At 40.1% G+C, this 22500-nt stretch overlaps 1 protein-coding gene across 5 annotated transcripts in view; it reads left to right on the forward strand.

The window, feature by feature from the left end:
- Positions 1-22500, forward strand: part of LOC118381802 (partitioning defective 3 homolog B-like) — a 414310-nt gene that overhangs the window by 286894 nt on the left and 104916 nt on the right. The window lies entirely within an intron of this gene.

Genomic DNA, 22500 nt, shown 5'->3' on the forward strand with positions numbered 1-22500 from the left:
GTGGGAGGCTGTTGGCAGCAGCAGGAGAGGGGCAACAACGGTGTCCCCCATCTCTTTGTACAGTAATATATAGTAGTACAGTATTTAGCTAAACCATGTTCGGCAGAGTAAACACTGTATTCATGATTCATGTGATCATATATATACAGGTACAGATACAGGTACAGATACAGGTACAGATACATATACAGGTACATATACAGGTACATATACAGGTACAGATACAGGTACATATACAGGTACATATACAGGTACATATACAGGTACATATACAGGTACATATACAGGTACAGATACAGGTACATATACAGGTACATATACAGATAGGTACATATACAGGTACATATACAGGTACATATACAGGTACATATACAGGTACATATACATACAGGTACAGATACATATACAGATACATATACAGGTACAGATACAGGTACATATACAGATACAGGTACAGGTACATATACAGGTACAGATACATACATATACAGGTACATATACAGGTACAGATACATATACAGGTACATATACAGGTACATATACAGGTACAGATACAGGTACAGATACAGGTACATATACAGGTACATATACAGGTACATATACAGGTACAGATACAGGTACAGATATACAGGTACATATACAGGTACATATACAGGTACATAGGTACAGATACATATACAGGTACAGATACAGGTATATACAGGTACATATACAGGTACATATACAGGTACATATACAGGTACATATACAGGTACAGGTACATATACAGGTACATATACAGGTACATATACAGGTACATATACAGGTACAGGTACAGGTACATATACAGGTACATATACAGGTACATATACAGGTACATATACAGGTACATATACAGGTACATATACAGGTACATATACAGGTACATATACAGGTACATATACAGGTACATATACAGGTACATATACAGGTACATATACATATACAGGTACATATACAGGTACATATACAGGTACATATACATATACAGGTACAGATACAGGTACATATACAGGTACATATACAGGTACATATACAGGTACATATACAGGTACATATACAGGTACATATACAGGTACATATACAGGTACATATACAGGTACATATACAGGTACATATACAGGTACATATACAGATAGGTACATATACAGGTACATATACAGGTACATATACAGGTACATATACAGGTACATATACAGGTACATATACAGGTACATATACAGGTACATATACAGGTACATATACAGGTACATATACAGGTACATATACAGGTACATATACAGGTACATATACATATACATATACAGGTACATATACAGGTACATATACAGGTACAGATACAGGTACATATACAGGTACATATACAGGTACATATACAGGTACATATACAGGTACATATACAGGTACATATACAGGTACATATACAGGTACATATACAGGTACATATACAGGTACATATACAGGTACAGATACAGGTACATATACAGGTACAGATACAGGTACATATACAGGTACATATACAGGTACATATACAGGTACATATACAGGTACAGATACAGGTACATATACAGGTACATATACAGGTACATATACAGGTACATATACAGGTACATATACAGGTACATATACAGGTACATATACAGGTACAGATACAGGTACATATACAGGTACATATACAGGTACATATACAGGTACATATACAGGTACATATACAGGTACATATACAGGTACATATACAGGTACATATACAGGTACATATACAGGTACATATACAGGTACATATACAGGTACATATACAGGTACATATACAGGTACATATACAGGTACAGATACAGGTACATATACAGGTACATATACAGGTACATATACAGGTACATATACAGGTACATATACAGGTACATATACAGGTACATATACAGGTACATATACAGGTACAGATACAGGTACATATACAGGTACATATACAGGTACATATACAGGTACATATACAGGTACATATACAGGTACAGATACAGGTACATATACAGGTACATATACAGGTACATATACAGGTACATATACAGGTACATATACAGGTACATATACAGGTACATATACAGGTACATATACAGGTACATATACAGGTACATATACAGGTACAGATACAGGTACATATACAGGTACATATACAGGTACAGATACAGGTACATATACAGGTACATATACAGGTACATATACAGGTACAGATACAGGTACATATACAGGTACAGATACAGGTACATATACAGGTACATATACAGGTACATATACAGGTACATATACAGGTACATATACAGGTACATATACAGGTACATATACAGGTACAGATACAGGTACAGATACAGGTACAGATACAGGTACATATACAGGTACAGATACAGGTACAGATACAGGTACATATACAGGTACAGATACAGGTACATATACAGGTACAGATACAGGTACAGATACAGGTACAGATACAGGTACAGATACAGGTACAGATACATATACAGGTACAGATACAGGTACAGATACAGGTACAGATACAGGTACAGATACAGGTACATATACAGGTACATATACAGGTACAGATACAGGTACAGATACAGGTACAGATACAGGTACAGATACAGGTACAGATACAGGTACAGATACAGGTACAGATACAGGTACATATACAGGTACATATACAGGTACAGATACAGGTACATATACAGGTACATATACAGGTACAGATACAGGTACAGGTACAGATACAGGTACAGATACAGGTACAGATACAGGTACAGATACAGGTACAGATACAGGTACATATACAGGTACAGATACAGGTACAGATACATATACATATACAGGTACATATACAGGTACAGATACAGATACAGGTACAGATACAGGTACAGATACAGGTACAGATACATATACAGGTACATATACAGGTACAGGTACAGATACAGGTACATATACAGGTACATATACAGGTACAGGTACATATACAGGTACATATACAGGTACATATACAGGTACAGGTACAGGTACATATACAGGTACATATACAGGTACAGGTACAGATACAGGTACATATACAGGTACAGATACAGGTACATATACAGGTACAGATACAGATACAGGTACATATACAGGTACAGATACAGGTACAGATACAGGTACATATACAGGTACAGATACAGGTACAGATACAGGTACATATACAGGTACAGGTATACAGGTACAGATACAGGTACAGATACAGGTACAGATACAGGTACGGGTACAGGTACAGATACAGGTACAGATACAGGTACAGATACAGGTACAGGTACAGGTACAGATACAGGTACAGATACAGGTACAGATACAGGTACAGATACAGGTACAGATACAGGTACAGATACAGGTACAGGTACAGGTACATATACAGGTACAGATACAGGTACAGATACAGGTACATATACAGGTACAGATACAGGTACAGATGCAGGTACACATACATATACAGGTACATATACAGGTACATATACAGGTACAGATACAGGTACAGATACAGGTACAGATACAGATACAGATACAGGTACAGATACAGATACAGATACAGGTACAGATACAGGTACATATACAGGTACAGATACAGGTACATATACAGGTACAGATACAGGTACAGATACAGATACAGGTACAGATACATGTACAGATTCATATACAGGTACATATACAGGTACATATACAGGTACAGATACAGGTACAGGTACAGGTACAGATACATATACAGATACATATACAGCTACAGGTACAGATACAGGTACAGATACAGGTACATATACATATACAGGTACATATACAGATACAGGTACAGATACAGGTACAGATGCAGGTACATATACAGGTACATATACAGGTACATATACATATACAGGTACATATACATATACATATACAGGTACAGGTACAGATACAGGTACAGATGCAGGTACACATACATATACAGGTACATATACAGGTACAGGTACAGATACAGGTACAAATACATATACAGGTACATATACAGGTACAGATACAAGTACATATACATATATAGGTACTTATACATATACAGATACAGGTACAGATACAGGTACAGATGCAGGTACAGATACAGGTACAGATACAGGTACAGATGCAGGTACATATACATATACAGGTACATATACAGGTACAGATACATATACAGATACAGGTACAGATACAGGTACAGATACAGGTACAGATACAGATACATATACAGGTACAGATACAGGTACAGATACAGATACATATACAGGTACAGATACATATACAGGTACATATACAGGTACAAATACATATACAGGTACATATACAGGTACAGATACAGATACAGATGCAGGTACAGGTACATATACATATATAGGTACAGATACAGGTACAGATACAGATACATATACAGGTACAGATACATATACAGGTACAGATACATATACAGGTACAGATACAGGTACAGATGCAGGTACATATACATATACAGGTACATATACAGGTACAGATACAGGTACAGATACATATACAGGTACAGATACATATACAGGTACAGATACAGGTACAGATACAGATACATATACAGATACATATACAGATACAGGTACATATAGAGGTACATATACAGGTACAGGTACAGGTACAGATACAGGTACAGATGCAGGTACATATACATATACAGGTACAGATACAGGTACAGATGCAGGTACATATACATATACAGGTACATATACAGGTACAGATACAGGTACAGATACATATACAGATACAGATACAGATACAGATACATATACAGGTACAGATACATATACAGGTACAGATACAGATACAGATACATATACAGATACATATACAGATACAGGTACATATAGAGGTACATATACAGGTACAGGTACATATACAGGTACATATATAGGTACAGATACAGGTACAGATACAGGTACAGGTACATATACAGATACAGGTACATATACAGGTACATATACAGATACATATACAGGTACATATACAGATACAGGTACATATACAGGTACATATACAGGTACATATACCGGTACAGATACAGGTACAGATACAGGTACAGATACAGGTACAGATACAGATACATATACAGGTACAGATACAGGTACAGATACAGATACATATACAGGTACATAAACCGGTACAGATACAGGTACAGATACAGATACATATACAGGTACAGATACAGGTACAGATACAGATACATATACAGGTACATATACCGGTACAGATACAGGTACAGATACAGATACATATACAGGTACAGATACATATACAGGTACAGATACATATACATATACAGGTACAGATACATATACAGGTACAGATACAGGTACAGATACAGGTACAGATACAGGTACATATACAGATACATATACAGGTACAGATACATATACAGGTACAGATACATATACAGGTACAGATACAGGTACATATACAGATACAGATACAGATACATATACAGGTACAGATACATATACAGGTACAGATACAGGTACAGATACAGATACATATACAGATACATATACAGGTACATATAGAGGTACATATACAGGTACAGGTACATATACAGGTACATATACAGGTACAGATACAGGTACAGATACAGGTACATATACAGGTACATATACAGATACATATACAGGTACATATACAGATACAGGTACATATACAGGTACATATACAGGTACATATACCGGTACAGATACAGGTACAGATACAGGTACAGCTACAGGTACAGATACAGGTACAGATACAGATACATATACAGGTACAGATACAGGTACAGATACAGATACATATACAGGTACATATACAGGTACAGATACAGATACATATACAGGTACAGATACAGGTACAGATACAGGTACAGATACAGGTACATATACCGGTGCAGATACAGGTACAGATACAGATACATATACAGGTACAGATACAGGTACAGATACAGATACATATACAGGTACAGATACATATACAGGTACAGATACAGGTACAGATACAGGTACAGATACAGGTACAGATACAGATACATATACAGGTACAGATACATATACAGGTACATATACATATACAGGTACAGATACATATACAGGTACAGATACAGGTACAGATACAGGTACAGATACAGGTACAGCTACAGGTACAGATACAGGTACATATACAGGTACAGATACATATACAGGTACAGATACAGGTACAGATACATATACAGGTACAGATACATATACAGGTACAGATACAGGTACAGATACAGGTACAGATACAGGTACATATACATATACAGGTACAGATACAGGTACAGATACAGGTACAGATACAGGTACAGCTACAGGTACAGATACAGGTACAGATACATATACAGATACAGATACAGGTACAGATACAGATACATATACAGGTACATATACCGGTACAGATACATATACAGGTACAGATACAGGTACAGATACAGATACATATACAGGTACAGATACATATACAGGTACAGATACAGGTACAGATACATATACAGGTACATATACAGGTACAGATACATATACAGGTACAGATACAGGTACAGATACATATACAGGTACAGATACATATACAGGTACAGATACAGGTACAGATACAGGTACAGATACAGGTACAGATACAGATACATATACAGGTACATATACATGTACAGATACAGGTACATATACAGGTACAGATACAGGTACATATACAGGTACAGATACAGGTACAGATACAGATACATATACAGGTACATATACATATATAGGTACATATACAGGTACAGATACAGGTACAGATACATATACATATACAGGTACATATACAGGTACAGATACAGGTACAGATACATGTACAGATACAGGTACATATACAGGTACAGATACAGGTACATATACAGGTACAGATACAGGTACAGCTACAGGTACAGATACAGGTACAGATACAGATACAGATACAGGTATAGATACAGGTACAGATACAGATACAGGTACAGGTACAGATACAGGTACAGATACATATACAGGTACAGGTACAGATACAGGTACAGATACAGATACATATACAGGTACAGATACAGGTACAGATACAGATACAGATACATATACAGGTACAGGTACAGATACATATACAGGTACAGGTACAGATACAGGTACAGATACAGGTACAGATTCAGGTACAGATACAGATACATATACCGGTACAGATACATATACAGGTACAGATACAGGTACAGATACATATACAGGTACAGATACAGGTACAGATACAGGTACATATACAGGTACATATACATATACAGGTACAGATACAGGTACAGATACAGGTACAGATACATATACAGGTACAGATACATATACAGGTACAGATACATATACAGGTACAGGTACAGGTACATATACAGGTACAGATATATATACAGGTACAGATACATATGCAGGTACAGATACAGGTACAGATACAGGTACAGATTCAGGTACAGATACAGATACATATACAGATACATATACATATACAGGTACAGATACAGGTACAGATACAGGTACAGATACATATACAGGTACAGATACAGGTACAGATACATATACAGGTACAGATACATATACAGGTACAGGTACAGGTACATATACAGGTACAGATACAGGTACATATACATATACAGGTACAGATACAGGTACAGGTACAGGTACAGTTACATTTACATTTACAGTTACAGATACAGGTACATATACAGGTACATATACAGATACATATACAGATATAAGCACAGTTTAAAGTATTCCCACACATTATGAAGAGGGATATGTGGTCATATACACGTAAGACAGTATAGTAATTATAATCTAGGTTAGTTAAAGACAGTATTGTAATGATAATCTAGGTTAGTTAGACAGTATAGTAATGATAATCTAGGTTAGTTAGACAGTATAGTAATGATAATCTAGGTTAGTTAAAGACAGTATAGTAATGGTCAGCTAGGCTAGTTAAAGACAGTATAGTAATGGTCAGCTAGGCTAGTTAAAGACAGTATAGTAATGGTCAGCTAGGTTAGTTAAAGACAGTATCGTAATGATCAGGTAGGTTAATTAGACCGTATAGTTATGATCAGATAGGTTAGTTAGACAGTATAGTAATGACCAGCTAGGTTAGTTAGACAGTATAGTAATGATCAGGTAGGTTAGTTAGACAGTATAGTTATGATCAGCTAGGTTAGTTAATGATCAGCGAGGTTAGTTAATGATCAGCTAGGTTAGTTAAAGACAGTATAGTAATGATCAGGTAGGTTAGTTAATGATCAGGTAGGCTAGTTAGACAGTATAGTAATGATCAGGTAGGCTAGTTAGACAGTATAGTAATGATCAGGTAGGTTAGTTAAAGACAGTATAGTAATGGTCAGCTAGGTTAGTTAGTGATCAGCTAGGTTAGTTAAAGACAGTATAGTAATGATCAGGTAGGTTAGTTAATGATCAGGTAGGTTAGTTAAAGACAGTATAGTAATGATCAGGTAGGTTAGTTAATGATCTGGTAGGTTAGTTAGACAGTATAGTAATGATCAGGTAGGTTAGTTAAAGACAGTACAGTAATGACCAGATAGGTTAGTTAGACAGTATAGTAATGGTCAGCTAGGGTAGTTAATGATCAGATAGGTTAGTTAAAGACAGTATAGTAATCAGCTAGGTTAGTTAATGATCAGCTAGGTTAGTTAAAGACAGTATAGTACTGATCAGGTAGGTTAGTTAAAGACAGTATAGTAATCAGATAGGTTAGTTAAATACAGTATAGTAATCAGATAGGTTAGTTAAAGACAGTATAGTAATCAGATAGGTTAGTTAAAGACAGTATAGTAATCAGATAGGTTAGTTAGACAGTATAGTAATCAGATAGGTTAGTTAAAGACAGTATAGTAATCAGATAGGTTAGTTAAAGACAGTATAGTAATCAGATAGGTTAGTTAAAGACAGTATAGTAATCAGATAGGTTAGTTAAAGACAGTATAGTAATCAGATAGGTTAGTTAAAGACAGTATAGTAATCAGATAGGTTAGTTAAAGACAGTATAGTAATGACAGCTAGGTTAGTTAAAGACAGTATAGTAATCAGATAGGTTAGTTAAAGACAGTATAGTAATCAGATAGGTTAGTTAAAGACAGTATAGTAATCAGATAGGTTAGTTAAAGACAGTATAGTAATCAGATAGGTTAGTTAAAGACAGTATAGTAATCAGATAGGTTAGTTAAAGACAGTATAGTAATCAGATAGGTTAGTTAAAGACAGTATAGTAATCAGATAGGTTAGTTAAAGACAGTATAGTAATCAGATAGGTTAGTTAAAGACAGTATAGTAATCAGATAGGTTAGTTAAAGACAGTATAGTAATCAGATAGGTTAGTTAAAGACAGTATAGTAATCAGATAGGTTAGTTAAAGACAGTATAGTAATCAGATAGGTTAGTTAAAGACAGTATAGTAATCAGATAGGTTAGTTAAAGACAGTATAGTAATCAGATAGGTTAGTTAAAGACAGTATAGTAATCAGATAGGTTAGTTAAAGACAGTATAGTAATCAGATAGGTTAGTTAAAGTATAGACAGATATAGTAATCAGATAGGTTAGTTAAAGACAGTATAGTAATCAGATAGGTTAGTTAAAGACAGTATAGTAATCAGATTTAGTTAAAGACAGTATAGTAATCAGATAGGTTAGTTAAAGACAGTATAGTAATCAGATAGGTTAGTTAAAGACAGTATAGTAATCAGATAGGTTAGTTAGACAGTATAGTAATCAGATAGGTTAGTTAAAGACAGTATAGTAATCAGATAGGTTAGTTAAAGACAGTATAGTAATCAGATAGGTTAGTTAAAGACAGTATAGTAATCAGATAGGTTAGTTAAAGACAGTATAGTAATCAGATAGGTTAGTTAAAGACAGTATAGTAATCAGATAGGTTAGTTAAAGACAGTATAGTAATCAGATAGGTTAGTTAGACAGTATAGTAATCAGATAGGTTAGTTAAAGACAGTATAGTAATCAGATAGGTTAGTTAAAGACAGTATAGTAATCAGATAGGTTAGTTAAAGACAGTATAGTAATCAGATAGGTTAGTTAGACAGTATAGTAATCAGATAGGTTAGTTAAAGACAGTATAGTAATCAGATAGGTTAGTTAAAGACAGTATAGTAATCAGATAGGTTAGTTAAAGACAGTATAGTAATCAGCTAGTTTAGTTTGTTAATGCAGATGTTTTAGGCCACTACATCTACACTGTTGAACTAGACGTACCAAGCGTACAGTATATACTCTGAAATCTCCCCACCAAATTCACCTCTCTGTGCGATAGTCAACCACTATACTCATTCTCCTCCTCTCTTTAAATACTTTAAAAGAGGGATGATAGATAGAGAGGGGTTTTACAGTGAAGCGGTAGGGAGAGACGGGAGGAGAGGAGGAGGTTAGATGTGTGTGCTCTGCCTGCTGGGCTGTTGGCTGGAGGAGAGAGAAGGAGAGAATCAGTGGGAAATAAAATTGAAATGTTGGCGCCGGGCGGAAAGTCATTTTCTTTATGGGTTTGATGTGTCTCATCGCTCTCAAATACGCATCATAAAAACTGAACACTGCAGCACATTTCCACATATTACCTGAGGATGACCCTATTAACTCTCGTCTATCGACTCCCTCCCTCCCTCCATCAGAGAGAGAGGGGGAGGGAGAGAGAGGGGGGAGGGAGAGAGAGGGGGAGGGGAGAGAGAGGGGGGAGGGAGAGAGAGAGGGGGAGGGAGAGAGAGAGGGGGGAGGGAGAGAGAGGGGGAGGGAGAGAGGGGGAGGGGAGAGAGGGGAGGGATAGAGAGAGGGGAGGGAGAGAGAGAGGGGGAGGGAGAGAGGGAGGGAGGGAGGGGAGAGAGGATATGCAAGAGATCACCTCCCCTATCATTGGGTTCCCAGCAGCATAGACTGACACAGAGCTAGATGACTGTCCTCACCTCCCCTATCATTGGGTTCCCAGCAGCATAGACTGACACAGAGCTAGATGACTGTCCTCACCTCCCCTATCATTGGGTTCCCAGCAGCATAGACTGACACAGAGCTAGATGACTGTCTTCACCTCCCCTATCATTGGGTCCCAGCAGCATAGACTGACACAGAGCTAGATGACTGTCCTCACCTCCCCTATCATTGGGTCCCAGCAGCATAGACTGACACAGAGCTAGATGACTGTCCTCACCTCCCCTATCATTGGGTCCCAGCAGCATAGACTGACACAGAGCTAGATGACTGTCCTCACCTCCCCTATCATTGGGTTCCCAGCAGCATAGACTGACACAGAGCTAGATGACAGTCCTCACCTCCCCTATCATTGGGTTCCCAGCAGCATAGACTGACACAGAGCTAGATGACTGTCCTCACCTCCCCTATCATTGGGTTCCCAGCAGCATAGACTGACACAGAGCTAGATGACAGTCCTCACCTCCCCTATCATTGGGTTCCCAGCAGCATAGACTGACACAGAGCTAGATGACTGTCCTCACCTCCCCTATCATTGGGTTCCCAGCAGCATAGACTGACACAGAGCTAGATGACTGTCTTCACCTCCCCTATCATTGGGTCCCAGCAGCATAGACTGACACAGAGCTAGATGACTGTCCTCACCTCCCCTATCATTGGGTCCCAGCAGCATAGACTGACACAGAGCTAGATGACTGTCCTCACCTCCCCTATCATTGGGTCCCAGCAGCATAGACTGACACAGAGCTAGATGACTGTCCTCACCTCCCCTATCATTGGGTTCCCAGCAGCATAGACTGACACAGAGCTAGATGACAGTCCTCACCTCCCCTATCATTGGGATCCCAGCAGCATAGACTGACACAGAGCTAGATGACTGTCCTCACCTCCCCTATCATTGGGTTCCCAGCAGCATAGACTGACACAGAGCTAGATGACTGTCCTCACCTCCCCTATCATTGGGTTCCCAGCAGCATAGACTGACACAGAGCTAGATGACTGTCCTCACCTCCCCTATCATTGGGTTCCCAGCAGCATAGACTGACACAGAGCTAGATGACTGTCCTCACCTCCCCTATCATTGGGTTCCCAGCAGCATAGACTGACACAGAGCTAGATGACTGTCCTCACCTCCCCTATCATTGGGTTCCCAGCAGCATAGACTGACACAGAGCTAGATGACTGTCCTCACCTCCCCTATCATTGGGTTCCCAGCAGCATAGACTGACACAGAGCTAGATGACTGTCCTCACCTCCCCTATCATTGGGTTCCCAGCAGCATAGACTGACACAGAGCTAGATGACTGTCCTCACCTCCCCTATCATTGGGTTCCCAGCAGCATAGACTGACACAGAGCTAGATGACTGTCCTCACCTCCCCTATCATTGGGTTCCCAGCAGCATAGACTGACACAGAGCTAGATGACAGTCCTCACATCCCCTATCATTGGGTTCCCAGCAGCATAGACTGACACAGAGCTAGATGACAGTCCTCACCTCCCCTATCATTGGGTTCCCAGCAGCATAGACTGACACAGAGCTAGATGACAGTCCTCACCTCCCCTATCATTGGGTTCCCAGCAGCATAGACTGACACAGAGCTAGATGACTGTCCTCACCTCCCCTATCATTGGGTTCCCAGCAGCATAGACTGACACAGAGCTAGATGACAGTCCTCACATCCCCTATCATTGGGTTCCCAGCAGCATAGACTGACACAGAGCTAGATGACTGTCCTCACCTCCCCTATCATTGGGTTCCCAGCAGCATAGACTGACACAGAGCTAGATGACTGTCCTCACCTCCCCTATCATTGGGTTCCCAGCAGCATAGACTGACACAGAGCTAGATGACTGTCCTCACCTCCCCTATCATTGGGTCCCAGCAGCATAGACTGACACAGAGCTAGATGACTGTCCTCACCTCCCCTATCATTGGGTTCCCAGCAGCATAGACTGACACAGAGCTAGATGACTGTCCTCACCTCCCCTATCATTGGGTTCCCAGCAGCATAGACTGACACAGAGCTAGATGACAGTCCTCACCTCCCCTATCATTGGGTTCCCAGCAGCATAGACTGACACAGAGCTAGATGACTGTCCTCACCTCCCCTATCATTGGGTTCCCAGCAGCATAGACTGACACAGAGCTAGATGACTGTCCTCACCTCCCTATCATTGGGTTCCCAGCAGCATAGACTGACACAGAGCTAGATGACTGTCCTCACCTCCCCTATCATTGGGTTCCCAGCAGCATAGACTGACACAGAGCTAGATGACAGTCCTCACATCCCCTATCATTGGGTTCCCAGCAGCATAGACTGACACAGAGCTAGATGACTGTCCTCACCTCCCCTATCATTGGGTTCCCAGCAGCATAGACTGACACAGAGCTAGATGACTGTCCTCACCTCCCCTATCATTGGGTTCCCAGCAGCATAGACTGACACAGAGCTAGATGACTGTCCTCACCTCCCTATCATTGGGTTCCCAGCAGCATAGACTGACACAGAGCTAGATGACTGTCCTCACCTCCCCTATCATTGGGTTCCCAGCAGCATAGACTGACACAGAGCTAGATGACAGTCCTCACATCCCCTATCATTGGGTTCCCAGCAGCATAGACTGACACAGAGCTAGATGACAGTCCTCACATCCCCTATCATTGGGTTCCCAGCAGCATAGACTGACACAGAGCTAGATGACAGTCCTCACATCCCCTATCATTGGGTTCCCAGCAGCATAAACTGACACAGAGCTAGATGACTGTCCTCACCTCCCCTATCATTGGGTTCCCAGCAGCATAGACTGACACAGAGCTAGATGACAGTCCTCACATCCCCTATCATTGGGTTCCCAGCAGCATAGACTGACACAGAGCTAGATGACTGTCCTCACCTCCCCTATCATTGGGTTCCCAGCAGCATAGACTGACACAGAGCCAGATGACTGTCCTCACCTCCCCTATCATTGGGTTCCCAGCAGCATAGACTGACACAGAGCTAGATGACTGTCCTCACCTCCCCTATCATTGGGTTCCCAGCAGCATAGACTGACACAGAGCTAGATGACTGTCCTCACCTCCCCTATCATTGGGTTCCCAGCAGCATAGACTGACACAGAGCTAGATGACTGTCCTCACCTCCCCTATCATTGGGTTCCCAGCAGCATAGACTGACACAGAGCTAGATGACTGTCCTCACCTCCCCTATCATTGGGTTCCCAGCAGCATAGACTGACACAGAGCTAGATGACAGTCCTCACCTCCCCTATCATTGGGTTCCCAGCAGCATAGACTGACACAGAGCTAGATGACTGTCCTCACCTCCCCTATCATTGGGTTCCCAGCAGCATAGACTGACACAGGGCTAGATGACTGTCCTCACCTCCCCTATCATTGGGTTCCCAGCAGCATAGACTGACACAGGGCTAGATGACTGTCCTCACCTCCCCTATCATTGGTTCCCAGCAGCATAGACTGACACAGAGCTAGATGACTGTCCTCACCTCCCCTATCATTGGGTTCCCAGCAGCATAGACTGACACAGAGCTAGATGACTGTCCTCACCTCCCCTATCATTGGGTTCCCAGCAGCATAGACTGACACAGAGCTAGATGACTGTCCTCACCTCCCCTATCATTGGGATTCCCAGCAGCATAGACTGACACAGAGCTAGATGACTGTCCTCACCTCCCCTATCATTGGGTCCCAGCAGCATAGACTGACACAGAGCTAGATGACAGTCCTCACCTCCCCTATCATTGGGTTCCCAGCAGCATAGACTGACACAGAGCTAGATGACTGTCCTCACCTCCCCTATCATTGGGTTCCCAGCAGCATAGACTGACACAGAGCTAGATGACTGTCCTCACCTCCCCTATCATTGGGTTCCCAGCAGCATAGACTGACACAGAGCTAGATGACTGTCCTCACCTCCCCTATCATTGGGTCCCCAGCAGCATAGACTGACACAGGGCTAGATGACTGTCCTCACCTCCCCTATCATTGGGTTCCCAGCAGCATAGACTGACACAGAGCTAGATGACTGTCCTCACCTCCCCTATCATTGGGTTCCCAGCAGCATAGACTGACACAGAGCTAGATGACTGTCCTCACCTCCCCTATCATTGGGTTCCCAGCAGCATAGACTGACACAGAGCTAGATGACTGTCCTCACCTCCCCTATCATTGGGTTCCCAGCAGCATAGACTGACACAGGGCTAGATGACTGTCCTCACCTCCCCTATCATTGGGTTCCCAGCAGCATAGACTGACACAGAGCTAGATGACTGTCTACAGGGATATGGCTCTGAATATATACAGCAACACCTCCCCTATAAACATTACAGGGATATGGCTCTGAATATATACAACACCTCCCCTATAAACATTACAGGGATATGGCTCTGAATATATACAGCAACACCTCCCCTATAAACATTACAGGGATATGGCTCTGAATATATACAGCAACACCTCCCCTATAAACATTACAGGGATATGGCTCTGAATATATACAACACCTCCCCTATAAACATTACAGGGATATGGCTCTGAATATATACAGCAACACCTCCCCTATAAACATTACAGGGATATGGCTCTGAATATATACAACATCTCCCCTATAAACATTACAGGGATATGGCTCTGAATATATACAACACCTCCCCTATAAACATTACAGGGATATGGCTCTGAATATATACAGCAACACCTCCCCTATAAACATTACAGGGTTATGGCTCTGAATATATACAGCAACACCTCCCCTATAAACATTACAGGGATATGGCTCTGAATATATACAACACCTCCCCTATAAACATTACAGGGATATGGCTCTGAATATATACAGCAACACCTCCCCTATAAACATTACAGGGATATGGCTCTGAATATATACAACACCTCCCCTATAAACATTACAGGGATATGGCTCTGAATATATACAACACCTCCCCTATAAACATTACAGGGATATGGCTCTGAATATATACAGCAACACCTCCCCTATAAACATTACAGAGATATGGCTCTGAATATATACAACACCTCCCCTATAAACATTACAGGGATATGGCTCTGAATATATACAGCAACACCTCCCCTATAAACATTACAGGGATATGGCTCTGAATATATACAGCAACACCTCCCCTATAGACATTACAGGGATATGGCTCTGAATATATACAACACCTCCCCTATAAACATTACAGGGATATGGCTCTGAATATATACAGCAACACCTCCCCTATAAACATTACAGGGATATGGCTCTGAATATATACAACACCTCCCCTATAAACATTACAGGGATATGGCTCTGAATATATACAGCAGCATCTCCCCTATAAACATTACAGGGATATGGCTCTGAATATATACAACACCTCCCCTATAAACATTACAGGGATATGGCTCTGAATATATACAACAACACCTCCCCTATAAACATTACAGGGATATGGCTCTGAATATATACAACACCTCCCCTATAAACATTACAGGGATATGGCTCTGAATATATACAACACCTCCCCTATAAACATTACAGGGATATGGCTCTGAATATATACAACACCTCCCCTATAAACATTACAGGGATATGGCTCTGAATATATACAACACCTCCCCTATAAACATTACAGGGATATGGCTCTGAATATATACAGCAACACCTCCCCTATAAACATTACAGGGATATGGCTCTGAATATATACAGCAACACCTCCCCTATAGACATTACAGGGATATGGCTCTGAATATATACAACACCTCCCCTATAAACATTACAGGGATATGGCTCTGAATATATACAGCAACACCTCCCCTATAAACATTACAGGGATATGGCTCTGAATATATACAACACCTCCCTATAAACATTACAGGGATATGGCTCTGAATATATACAGCAGCACCTCCCCTATAAACATTACAGGGATATGGCTCTGAATATATACAACACCTCCCCTATAAACATTACAGGGATATGGCTCTGAATATATACAACAACAACACTCCCCTATAAACATTACAGGGATATGGCTCTGAATATATACAACACCTCCCCTATAAACATTACAGGGATATGGCTCTGAATATATACAACACCTCCCCTATAAACATTACAGGGATATGGCTCTGAATATATACAACACCTCCCCTATAAACATTACAGGGATATGGCTCTGAATATATACAACACCTCCCCTATAAACATTACAGGGATATGGCTCTGAATATATACAGCAACACCTCCCCTATAAACATTACAGGGATATGGCTCTGAATATATACAACACCTCCCCTATAAACATTACAGGGATATGGCTCTGAATATATACAACACCTCCCCTATAAACATTACAGGGATATGGCTCTGAATATATACAGCAACACCTCCCCTATAAACATTACAGGGATATGGCTCTGAATATATACAACACCTCCCCTATAAACATTACAGGGATATGGCTCTGAATATATACAACACCTCCCCTATAAACATTACAGGGATATGGCTCTGAATATATACAACAACACCTCCCTATAAACATTACAGGGATATGGCTCTGAATATATACAACACCTCCCTATAAACATTACAGGGATATGGCTCTGAATATATACAGCAACACCTCCCTATAAACATTACAGGGATATGGCTCTGAATATATACAACACCTCCCCTATAAACATTACAGGGATATGGCTCTGAATATATACAACACCTCCCCTATAAACATTACAGGGATATGGCTCTGAATATATACAGCAACACCTCCCCTATAAACATTACAGGGATATGGCTCTGAATATATACAACACCTCCCCTATAAACATTACAGGGATATGGCTCTGAATATATACAACACCTCCCCTATAAACATTACAGGGATATGGCTCTGAATATATACAACAACACCTCCCCTATAAACATTACAGGGATATGGCTCTGAATATATACAACACCTCCCCTATAAACATTACAGGGATATGGCTCTGAATATATACAACACCTCCCCTATAAACATTACAGGGATATGGCTCTGAATATATACAGCAACACCTCCCCTATAAACATTACAGGGATATGGCTCTGAATATATACAACACCTCCCCTATAAACATTACAGGGATATGGCTCTGAATATATACAACACCTCCCCTATAAACATTACAGGGATATGGCTCTGAATATATACAACACCTCCCCTATAAACATTACAGGGATATGGCTCTGAATATATACAACACCTCCCTATAAACATTACAGGGATATGGCTCTGAATATATACAACACCTCCCTATAAACATTACAGGGATATGGCTCTGAATATATACAACACCTCCCCTATAAACATTACAGGGATATGGCTCTGAATATATACAACACCTCCCCTATAAACATTACAGGGATATGGCTCTGAATATATACAGCAGCACCTCCCCTATAAACATTACAGGGATATGGCTCTGAATATATACAACACCTCCCCTATAAACATTACAGGGATATGGCTCTGAATATATACAGCAACACCTCCCCTATAAACATTACAGGGATATGGCTCTGAATATATACAACACCTCCCCTATAAACATTACAGGGATATGGCTCTGAATATATACAACACCTCCCCTATAAACATTACAGGGATATGGCTCTGAATATATACAACACCTCCCCTATAAACATTACAGGGATATGGCTCTGAATATATACAACACCTCCCCTATAAACATTACAGGGATATGGCTCTGAATATATACAACACCTCCCCTATAAACATTACAGGGATATGGCTCTGAATATATACAACACCTCCCCTATAAACATTACAGGGATATGGCTCTGAATATATACAACACCTCCCCTATAAACATTACAGGGATATGGCTCTGAATATATACAGCAACACCTCCCCTATAAACATTACAGGGATATGGCTCTGAATATATACAACACCTCCCCTATAAACATTACAGGGATATGGCTCTGAATATATACAACACCTCCCATTACAGGGATATAAACATTACAGGGATATGGCTCTGAATATATACAACAACACCTCCCCTATAAACATTACAGGGATATGGCTCTGAATATATACAACACCTCCCCTATAAACATTACAGGGATATGGCTCTGAATATATACAAAACCTCCCCTATAAACATTACAGGGATATGGCTCTGAATATATACAACACCTCCCCTATAAACATTACAGGGATATGGCTCTGAATATATACAACACCTCCCCTATAAACATTACAGGGATATGGCTCTGAATATATACAACACCTCCCCTATAAACATTACAGGGATATGGCTCTGAATATATACAACACCTCCCCTATAAACATTACAGGGATATGGAATATATACAACACCTCCCCTATAAACATTACAGGGATATGGCTCTGAATATATACAACACCTCCCCTATAAACATTACAGGGATATGGAATATATACAACACCTCCCCTATAAACATTACAGGGATATGGCTCTGAATATATACAACACCTCCCTATAAACATTACAGGGATATGGCTCTGAATATATACAGCAGCACCTCCCTATAAACATTACAGGGATATGGCTCTGAATATATACAACACCTCCCCTATAAACATTACAGGGATATGGCTCTGAATATATACAACACCTCCCCTATAAACATTACAGGGATATGGCTCTGAATATATACAACACCTCCCCTATAAACATTACAGGGATATGGCTCTGAATATATACAGCAACACCTCCCCTATAAACATTACAGGGATATGGCTCTGAATATATACAACACCTCCCCTATAAACATTACAGGGATATGGCTCTGAATATATACAACACCTCCCCTATAAACATTACAGGGATATGGCTCTGAATATATACAACACCTCCCCTATAAACATTACAGGGATATGGCTCTGAATATATACAGCAGCACCTCCCCTATAAACATTACAGGGATATGGCTCTGAATATATACAACACCTCCCCTATAAACATTACAGGGATATGGCTCTGAATATATACAACACCTCCCCTATAAACATTACAGGGATATGGCTCTGAATATATACAACACCTCCCCTATAAACATTACAGGGATATGGCTCTGAATATATACAGCAGCACCTCCCCTATAAACATTACAGGGATATGGCTCTGAATATATACAACACCTCCCCTATAAACATTACAGGGATATGGCTCTGAATATATACAACACCTCCCCTATAAACATTACAGGGATATGGCTCTGAATATATACAGCAGCACCTCCCCTATAAACATTACAGGGATATGGCTCTGAATATATACAACACCTCCCCTATAAACATTACAGGGATATGGCTCTGAATATATACAACACCTCCCTATAAACATTACAGGGATATGGCTCTGAATATATACAACAACACCTCCCCTATAAACATTACAGGGATATGGCTCTGAATATATACAACACCTCCCCTATAAACATTACAGGGATATGGCTCTGAATATATACAACACCTCCCCTATAAACATTACAGGGATATGGCTCTGAATATATACAACACCTCCCCTATAAACATTACAGGGATATGGCTCTGAATATATACAACAACACCTCCCCTATAAACATTACAGGGATATGGCTCTGAATATATACAACACCTCCCCTATAAACATTACAGGGATATGGCTCTGAATATATACAGCAACACCTCCCCTATAAACATTACAGGGATATGGCTCTGAATATATACAGCAGCACCTCCCCTATAAACATTACAGGGATATGGCTCTGAATATATACAACACCTCCCCTATAAACATTACAGGGATATGGCTCTGAATATATACAGCAACACCTCCCCTATAAACATTACAGGGATATGGCTCTGAATATATACAGCAGCACCTCCCCTATAAACATTACAGGGATATGGCTCTGAATATATACAACACCTCCCCTATAAACATTACAGGGATATGGCTCTGAATATATACAGCAACACCTCCCCTATAAACATTACAGGGATATGGCTCTGAATATATACAGCAGCACCTCCCCTATAAACATTACAGGGATATGGCTCTGAATATATACAACACCTCCCCTATAAACATTACAGGGATATGGCTCTGAATATATACAGCAACACCTCCCCTATAAACATTACAGGGATATGGCTCTGAATATATACAACACCTCCCCTATAAACATTACAGGGATATGGCTCTGAATATATACAACACCTCCCCTATAAACATTACAGGGATATGACTCTGAATATATACAACACCTCCCCTATAAACATTACAGGGATATGGCTCTGAATATATACAACACCTCCCCTATAAACATTACAGGGATATGGCTCTGAATATATACAGCAACACCTCCCCTATAAACATTACAGGGATATGGCTCTGAATATATACAACACCTCCCCTATAAACATTATAGGGATATGGCTCTGAATATATACAACACCTCCCCTATATACATTACAGGGATATGGCTCTGAATATATACAACACCTCCCCTATAAACATTACAGGGATATGGCTCTGAATATATACAACACCTCCCCTATAAACATTACAGGGATATGGCTCTGAATATATACAACACCTCCCCTATAAACATTACAGGGATATGGCTCTGAATATATACAGCAGCACTCCCTATAAACATTACAGGGATATGGCTCTGAATATATACAGCAGCACCTCCCCTATAAACATTACAGGGATATGGCTCTGAATATATACAACACCTCCCTATAAACATTACAGGGATATGGCTCTGAATATATACAACACCTCCCCTATAAACATTACAGGGATATGGCTCTGAATATATACAGCAGCACCTCCCCTATAAACATTACAGGGATATGGCTCTGAATATATACAACACCTCCCCTATAAACATTACAGGGATATGGCTCTGAATATATACAACAACACCTCCCCTATAAACATTACAGGGATATGGCTCTGAATATATACAACACCTCCCCTATAAACATTACAGGGATATGGCTCTGAATATATACAACACCTCCCCTATAAACATTACAGGGATATGGCTCTGAATATATACAACACCTCCCCTATAAACATTACAGGGATATGGCTCTGAATATATACAGCAACACCTCCCCTATAAACATTACAGGGATATGGCTCTGAATATATACAACACCTCCCCTATAAACATTACAGGGATATGGCTCTGAATATATACAACACCTCCCCTATAAACATTACAGGGATATGGCTCTGAATATATACAACAACACCTCCCCTATAAACATTACAGGGATATGGCTCTGAATATATACAACACCTCCCCTATAAACATTACAGGGATATGGCTCTGAATATATACAACACCTCCCCTATAAACAT

This window comes from Oncorhynchus keta, chromosome 34 (assembly GCF_023373465.1).
Source record: "Oncorhynchus keta strain PuntledgeMale-10-30-2019 chromosome 34, Oket_V2, whole genome shotgun sequence".
Lineage (NCBI taxonomy): Eukaryota > Metazoa > Chordata > Actinopteri > Salmoniformes > Salmonidae > Oncorhynchus > Oncorhynchus keta.